We start from the raw sequence: 9,221 nt of genomic DNA, 5'->3' as shown, positions 1-9,221 counted from the left end.
GCCCCAAGAAAATGTATTTCTTGTCTATTTATATTTGCAAATATTGACAAGTTATGTTAACTAAGAGTTGCTTGAAGAAAGGGATAAACCAATATACAAAGAACTTAGAGCTTGAATGAGCCTTACAAATAATGAAGCCTGTTTTGAAGTTAAAGACCTTGTTTGATTATTTTAACTTGAATGCCTAGATTGTGATTTGCTAAATAGAAAAGACCTTTTGTGCTTTATCGATTGAATTTTTTCCAAAAAAAAGATACCATTGAACCATGAGGATGTTTTCTCAGCTTGTATTCTTGTATTTGAAACATTACATAGTATGTTCCAATAATCAAAGTTGCAAAACTACTAGTCATAAATAGTAAAATTAAAATAAAGTAAACATTTGTTTGGGTAAATATGAGTTAGTCTTTACAAGTTACTTTAAATTTAAGAAAACATTCCAATTTTAACTATTTAAAATGTGCAGAGACATCACTGCTATATAATTTTAGTTTTTGAAATAGTAAAACAAAACTTTTTTGAAATGATTAAGAAAAAATAATTTCTAGTTAAAACAAGAAATAATAATTTTAATTTTTAATTAAATTTCAAAACCAAATTATAATTCTAGTTTTTGAAATAGTAAAACAAAACTTTTTTGAAATGATTAAAAAAACTAATTTCTCATGTAAAGACAAGAAATAATATTTTTAATTTTTAATTAAATTGTAAAACAAAATTAAAATTTTAGTTTTTGAAATAGTAAAACAAAACCTTTTTGTTTTTGAAATAGTAAAACAAAACCTTTTTGAAATGATTAAAAAAAAATTAAGATAAAAAATAATAATTTTAATTTTTAATTAAATTTCGAAACAAAATTATAATTCTAGTTTTCTAGATAGTAAAACAAAACTTTTTTGAAATGATTAAAAAAACTAATTTCAACTCTATAATTCTAGTTTTTGAAATAGTGAAACAAGACTTTTTTAAAATGATTAAAAAAACCTAATTTCTGAGGTTAAGACAAGAAATAATAATTTTATTTTTTAATTAAATTTAGAAACAAAATTATATTTCTAGTTTTTGAAATAGTAAAACAAAACTGTTTTGAAATTATTAAAAGAAACTAATTTGTGAGCTTAAGACAAGAAATACTAATTTTAAGTTTTAATTATATTGCAAAACAAAATTATAATTAGTTTTTGAAATAGTAAAACAATTCTTTTTTGAAATGATTAAAAAAATCTAATTTCTCAGGTTAAGACAAGAAATAATAAATTTAATCTTAATTCTAGTTTTTGAAATAGTAAAAGAAACTTTTTTGAAATGATTAAAAAATCTAATTTCTACTATATAATTCTAGTTTTTGAAATCGTGAAACAAATTTTTTTTGAAATGATTAAACAAAATTATTTAATTTTTAATTAAATTGCAAAACAAAATTATAATTCTAGTTTTTGAAAGGTAAAACAAAACTTTTTTGAAATGATTAAAAAAAGACTAATTACTCAGATTAAAACAAGAAATAAAAATGTTTATTTTTAATTAAATTACAAAAGAAAATTAAATATTATAAGATTAAAGATTAAGATTCCTAATATTACACAAATATGTGTCGTTTGCCATATAACCATATTAATAAGATACCATTTTGAAATACTTTAAAATTTTTATTAGTCCCTGTCATCTGGCATCCGGCAGGGACTATTGTAATCGTTCAATGCCGACTTAGCATTAGTTCAATGCTTTCTCCATCTGTTATACGGCGGTTATACTAAAGTCGTGTGAGGTTTTATGTGCACATAACCAAAGTCGCATTCGGGCTTAAACTTTCTCATCTTATTTGGCCTCTTCCCGAGGCGGAAGAGGCCTGACCATGGGTTATATTGGTTTTAAGGCTGGTGCATTTTTGCTAACCGTAAAAGGGCTTGTTTTAATGTTAACATTAGTTTTGAAACATTAAATGTTGGGATGGGCAGATAGTTACAAGCAACCTATGATAAGTTCATTAGCATAAGTTCATTATCAATCGCAGGTAATTACTACAAGTGTGTTTGCATGTGTTACAGGTGGATGATGCAGCGCAGCTGTGCTCTGCTTTATAATCGTCTTCCACCTGCTCTTTTGTGCGTCGTCTTCCACCTGCTCTTTTGTGCGTCGTCTGCTTTCGTTCTGTGAACAAGGTATCGTCTTCTTAACCAAATGCATCCTCATCTATTTTGAATATATGCTTATACTGCAATTGTCTAGCCTTGAAGGTTGAACGCTACGGACCTGCTGGAGAGGCTGAGAGGAAAGAGGCTCATGTTCGTCGGAGACTCCATCAGTCGTCTGAGCTTTCTTTCTTTGTTATAATGCCTTGCGTCCATGCATCCTCTTGCAGATGTTTCAGGTTCAGGTAAATGTAGCATGACCAGTGCTCAGGCGGCATAGCTCCACCACAGCAACAAATCTATGAGGCCGTTGGGCTCCATCCATGCTGTATTTGCTACTGTCATGATCAGTGTCTTGTTTGGCATCGAAACGTTCCTTCGAAAACAGTGTCTGTTCTGCATGATCCGAGTCTTATTCAACCTGCACAGATAGGTATGAATACTTTTGAGTACAAACTGTAAATTAAGAAATTGTTTTTCACTTTTGTTGTTGAAAAATTCCTTTATATTTCTTGCAATTTATGAAATTTTTGAGGAAATGCACCACATACCCAATACAGACGGTAATTGAGAACCCTAATTTGAAAACGGCAGCTGACAGTTAACATACTGACCGAAATGAATTTATTGCAGGAAGCAGGGAATTACTGGGTGAGGTCTGTAATGGTTTGTGTACGAAATTTAGGGTCTCTTTTCACCGATTTCTAATCTATTTTCTTAACTCCAATGCCAGGTTTGTCATTAGCGCCCAGGATCTCAGCGAATGATTTAGGTAATGAGCGAATGATTTAGGTAATGATGCCCCTACATGTTATGGTTCAAGTTGTTTTGTTTCCTTTCATCGAATGACTGCGGCAATATTATTATTGCTACAATTCACATAGTTCTGGGTTTCTGGTAGGTACAAAACATGGGGTTCAAAATAATTCTCTACATTCTTGCTTGCGACTCCTGCATCTAATCTACAGGGTTCTGAAGCCTATTTTTAATTGGATGTGTTTATTCTGACAGGAAATGCATTGCAGCTAATTCTGGTGTTTACTTAGAAAACAAACAGAGCGAGAAACAAAAAACAAAGTGAATTTGTGAATTTACCTGAGTGTACCCCTATTGTCTGAGAAGCGGTAAAACCTCCCGCTATAAATGTGCAACAGACACCATCTTTCCTGCACGCCATGGTTGCTGCTGCTTAACGATTCTTGCGAGACTTGAGAAGAAGAATGCTTACTACCCGCGACAAAGAATTCCATGGATTCTTCCAAGAACAGCAGATCAAGGTTTCAGACACCCCCAGCGTCATCGCCATCGCCTTCGCCTGCACCTTCGTTCGGGAGCAGGAACTGGAACAGCCCCAGATTCGAATTCGGCGAACAAAATGCAGTCCTTTATATGAGTCTGCGGCGCCCTCAGAAGACAGTGGCCGCAGCCGCATTTCTTCCTTTGATGCCTTCAACAAAGGAACTCGTTTTTACTCTGTCCTTCTCTCTGCTCACCGAATCCACCCTTACCCTTCTTACTGCATTCGATTCAAAAACAAGAGGACTTTGTCTGATATCTAATGACTCCCTAATACCTCTACTTCTCTGCCCAGAAATAGGTCTTCCAGTAGCAACAAAATCGTCAGACACAAGATCGCCACTGTAAATCCTTGATCAATGTTATCAGTCCGAAACTCTTTTGCATTTTCAGCAGTCACGGTGGACGTCGAGTCGGGTAAACCGAGAACAAAGGTCTTCTGCTCACTATTGCTTTCATAAGAAAATGAATGAAAAGTTCCCATCGTTTCCTTGTTGTTGAGTGTCTCTTCTCTCCCTCCAAGTCCACCGACCACACCAGTGCAATCTGCCTCGCCGTTTCCCACGCCTGAGGCAATATCAGTGAATCCAGTGCTAGAGAAATACTTACCACCATCAACATCATCGTTTGACGGGTGGAGAGTGGCTTCACGCGTGGAGAGCTACTTCTGAAAGGGCTTCACGCGTGGAGTTTTAATGAGTCATTCGAACGTGCCACATACACCTTTGATTTGGTTCCTAGTCTGTTTCTCGCTTGAGTTCTTAAAAAACATCACTCACGTCCGATAAAAGGGATTTTTCTAGAGTTTTATTGTTGGCATATGATTACATAGGGTGATTCCCGAATGGTCGTGCAAGTGTTGTTCAATAGTGGAGATCAATTTGGTTTAATCCAAGGGTTATCGTTTGATTGGAACAAACACTAACCGTTTTCCCTGGTCTCTCTCCGTTCATTGGACCTTTTTTCCACTTTTTTGGGTTCCACATAGTGTAGCCGTGGGGTTTGAAAGCATCTCTACATGTGCTTTAATTCGCACTTGCCATTTTGCTGCCCGAGACACCTATAGATTTTCTATCATAGCACAGACCTTTGTTCTCGGTTTACCCGACTCGACGTCCACCGTGACTGCTGAAAATGCAAAAGAGTTTCGGACTGATAACATTGATCAAGGATTTACACCCGCCATGTATTCATCATGTGGCTTGAAGAAGACCTATTTCTGGGCAGAGGAGTAGCATCACTTGGTGCAAGTTTGATTTCAACGATGCTGTATACAGAAGCTGCATTTTGCTTCTTAAAAACTCAGTTCATTGTTTTACTTCACGCAGGGACTCACTGCGTCGCAGCTCCCCTTGTTTTAAATATAAAACAATAGATCCTTCCAAACTATTAAACCTCATAAAAAGATGATTACTATAAATAGGTTGAGAAAATGATTGCTTATTTATTTAGATATATTTAACATAAAAAAATCATAATTACAATTAAAAAAAATTAATAAATTAGTAATAACTTTAACAATATTACAAAAATATGTGTTGTTTTGCCATATAACTATATTAATAAGATACCATTTTGAAATACTTTTAAATTTTAGTGTAAATACAAAACAATGAATCCTTCTAAACTATTAAACCTCATAAATTTTTCCACTGTAAATAAATAAGAAAATAATTATTTATTTATTTAAATATATTTAACATAAAAAAATCATAGTTACAATAAAATATTAATAAATTAGTAATAGTTTTAATATTTTAATAGTTAAATTAATAACTAACATAATTTTTCTCAGTAAAATTCTTGTCAAATTAAACAGAGTTCTCATAATGATGAACGGTTTTCCTAGAATTCTCATAATGATGAAACGTTTTCTTTTGATTCTAGCGAACCTGCCAACCTAAAAAAATACACCCCAAAATATCATTTATATCGTTTACATGAACAAACTCATGGCACCTTTTAAATAATATGAACAAATTAATGGCACCTTCCAAATAATATAATAATAATTTTTTACTGTTGCCATCCCTGCGCTCTCCACTCTCCATATACATTGGTTATATTGAATTTAAGGCTCTTTCACAATCTTTGGGTTGTGTGAAATACAAGACGTCCTTGCCCTCCGCCGAGAGAATCAATCGATTTATATCTCATACGCTCATAGAGGCCAGGCAAGGTGCGGAACAGGAGGTTCCCCAACCGCTTGTTGGATAAATATGAGTATATTTGATTTCCGAGCAGTATGATCCATAAACCCAATAGAGCTGTCCAACTGGGCCAAGGAATGAATGAGAATCTGACTTCGCCCCTCGCCTAAAGCAAGATCTAGAAGCCATGCCGAGCATAAGCATTTTCCTTAAACTATCAAGAAACCGTTACACACTTTAATTATTTTTTTGTTTTTATTTATTATTAACTATTAATCTGATGTTTAAATTTTTTTAATTGTTTAACATTTTTATCCAATGGTGCAGACATGTACAGGTTTGAGCTTAAGTTGATCGCATTCCTATTCCTCGAACGCATTCCTATTCCTCGAACATGAGTATGGTTAAAAAATTGACCCCATCTATGTCGGTCGGATTTCTGAATATTTGGTAAATCAGTAATCACTAGCAATTGTCCCAAAAGGTACAAAGAGAGGCCGATAGGATTATTATTAATCCCAGTTGGACTTGTATTCTGGAGAAGTTAAATATTGAATGCATCCAAATGTCTGTCTTAAATGAATATCTCTTATGTTGTTATATTTTAAAGAGTTAAGTAATTAGTTCATGTTTAATCTTTCTAATAATAAGTAATTAGTTCATGTTTCAGAACTGCAGTTCAAAACTTCAATGTCAAATTTTGAGGGTTGTTATTTGTTTCTGATCTCAGGGAGATTACCTTTTCATTGGGAATATTGGGGATTCCAGGGCTGTCCTGGTTTCAAATGTCCTGAAAGAAAAGGCAGGCACTGCAGACTTCCTACAAGAGGTATTCAGGTTATAAAATTTCAAAATATTTATTTCTTTCATCAAATCGGTGCTGTCTAATTCTAATCGTACATTAGACTTACATTACCTCGCCAATATCCCATGGTTACAGGTTACATCTAAGAAGGATCAAGAGCAATACTGGGCAGCCAAAAGGCGGCCTTATCGCTATGTCCCTGTCAAGGAATTTGTATTCAGATTCAAGTAGTTTAATGTAGGTTTGGATTCGCAAAACGAGTTATCTTTAAAACTGTACAGGTGAGATGCTTCAGACTATAATTTTGTCTGATTTGAGATAACTGATGCGTTATTTGAAAATGTTAATCTTACATAAGAATCATTAGCACAAGGTTAAAGGATATCTTACTGGAACCATTTCTCTTTGCAGATTATGATTGTTGCCTTCATTGGAGCCACTGTATTCTTGAGGACTGAAATGCACCATAAAACCTCAAGTGATGCTAATCTGTACCTTGGAGCGCTCTTTTTCAGCCTACCCATTTTCGAGAGCACTAACCTGCAATTTAAACAGAACAGAGGAATTCTGAGAACCTGGGAAACAGAGAGCTGTACCTGCATTAAAATTCACATCGAGTCCTGTGTTGGTTATTTGTGGTCTCATTGCCACTGTCAGTTGAAGGAGCCGCTACAAAGTTTGTAAATGCTGCGAGATTGTCGTAATGGAAGCCTCCAACAGTTGGAGGAGGCAGTGAATGTAAATGCTGCGAGATTGTCGTAATGGAAGCCTCCAATAGTTGGAGGAGGCGGTGAATCTAATATCTAGAGTTGACAGCTCCACCCTGTATAGAGCTGTCAGGAATATCCCCTTTTTCGATCTTTAGTTTAGAAAGTTATTTCCATACATGATCCTCCAGCTACTTTAGGGTTTTCCCTGCATGCAATTTATGTTCTATGCTTGAAACCTCTTCCCTTTATCGAACTTGTTTAATGAAATCATTTAAACTTCAAATGCCTAGAGTTGAGAGGGGAGGTGGTTATGCTTGCTGTATGAAAAATTCAAGTCTTGTAAAACCTGAGTCTTAAAGTCAGCATGCCTGCAAGCTCCATTCTGTATCAAGCTGTCAAAACTATCCCTCTTTTTTTGAATCGTTGCTTTATGCCACTCTTTGCATACATGACCCTACAGCTGCTTTGGGTTTTCCAAGCATGCAATTTCTATGTAAGCACTTGCATGTAGATAACCTGTGTTCTATGTTTGAATTTAGTGAGAACGTTGTCCTGTAATATTTCTGGCTGTGTATCCTGACACAAAATGCTTCAATTATCTGAGAGTAATTGTAATTAACTTGGTGCAGCGGAGACAATTATTTTGGGTTTTCAACACTACATTTTGATGTTGGGAACTACAGTCATGGTTCCAACTTTTCTTGTTCCAGCGATGGGAGGAAATGATGTAAGTGCCTCCTCATAATATCTTTGATTTTAAATTTCTTTAGTTTTGTGAAATTTGGGTGGACTGTAGCCTCAATTGATTATTCATCTGAAACAGCATGACAAGGTGCGAGTAATACAGACATTGTTATTTGTTGCTGGGCTCAATACGCTTCTGCAGTCATTATTTGGAACACGTTTGCCAACAGTTGTTGGTGGTTCATTTGCATTTATTATACCAATAACATCTATTATAAATGATTCATCCCTTCAGAGTATTCCCGATGACCATGAGGTAGGCATGTGTGGTTATCAGTCAATACTGATACAGTACAGATGATATTGATTGTGAACAAAAGAAAGTACGTTCTCATGATGATTAATAAGCTGAACACCACCAGGGCCATAACATTTCAGGTTTGTCATTGCAGAGATTTGTTCATACCATGCGAGCTATCCAAGGAGCATTGATTGCTTCGTCAAGCTTGCAGATTTCTCGGTATGTCACTGCACTATCAGCTTTAGTATACATCATAGGTCTTTTCATATATGCCATGGTTTCTAATTTTGACACTCCTGGGGATCTGCATCAGGTTTTTCAGTCCACTTGGTATGACGCCAGTTATAGCTTTGGTTGGATTTGGATTATTTGAGCGTGGTTTACTTCTAAAAGCTTTTATGACTTTCTCTACTCTATAGTAACCAAAAATCCTCATTCTGAATACCAAAAAATGGGCCATTTTAAACATTAGTATTGATGAGTAAGGGAGGGTGTCACACAAACAGGTTTTAACTTGATATTGACCACCCTTTACAAAATGTCATTAGTATTGACCCATAAGGGAGGGTGTCACACAAACAGGTTTTAACTTTATATTGACCCTTTACAAAATGACATAAGATAACTGAAGACTAATATAAAAACATCAAAAACAACAAACTTAACACAACACTTAGTAGCAAGAACATAGATAAAAGTAGACTAATCAAGGATGACAACAAACTTAACACAACACATAGTAGCAAGAACATAGATAAAAGTAGACTAATCAAGGACGATGAGAGCCACCATCATGGGAGTTTTTCTCCGGTAAGGTTGAATTTGCAATGATGGTATTAAGAGGAATTGAGTTGATCATCCTTTTCCTCATGTCCTTATGTCCATTGGATTGAATCCATCATGGGAGTTTTTCTCCGGTAAGCTTGAATTTGCAATGATGGTATTAAGAGGAATTGAGTTGATCATCCTTTTCCTCATATCCTTATGTCCATTGGGTTGATCGTTTAACTTTATCACATGATTATACTATTTTACAATATCCAATTAAAATAGTATAGTATGTCGCAGCGACCTCTTACTTTCGGTCAGAAAGGCATAGACCATAAACGAAATAACCAATCAAACCCCGTACAATGGAGTATT

The 9,221-nt window shown here is 34.9% G+C and overlaps 1 long non-coding RNA gene across 1 annotated transcript; it reads left to right on the top strand.

The window, feature by feature from the left end:
- The first annotated feature begins 1,912 nt into the window (after positions 1–1,912).
- Positions 1,913–3,078, top strand: LOC149253314 (uncharacterized). The gene is made up of 3 exons (XR_016266191.1): positions 1,913–2,162; positions 2,238–2,565; positions 2,866–3,078. It is a non-coding gene; the product is annotated as an uncharacterized LOC149253314 (long non-coding RNA).
- Positions 3,079–9,221: the final 6,143 nt, after the last annotated feature.

The sequence above is a fragment of the Pinus tabuliformis genome, chromosome 7 (genome assembly GCF_031772625.1).
Source record: "Pinus tabuliformis cultivar Carrire ecotype Pingquan chromosome 7, CPIR1, whole genome shotgun sequence".
Taxonomy (NCBI): domain Eukaryota; kingdom Viridiplantae; phylum Streptophyta; class Pinopsida; order Pinales; family Pinaceae; genus Pinus; species Pinus tabuliformis.
The sequence above is the reverse complement of the archived record's forward strand: the minus strand, read 5'-3'. Positions and strand labels throughout refer to the sequence as shown.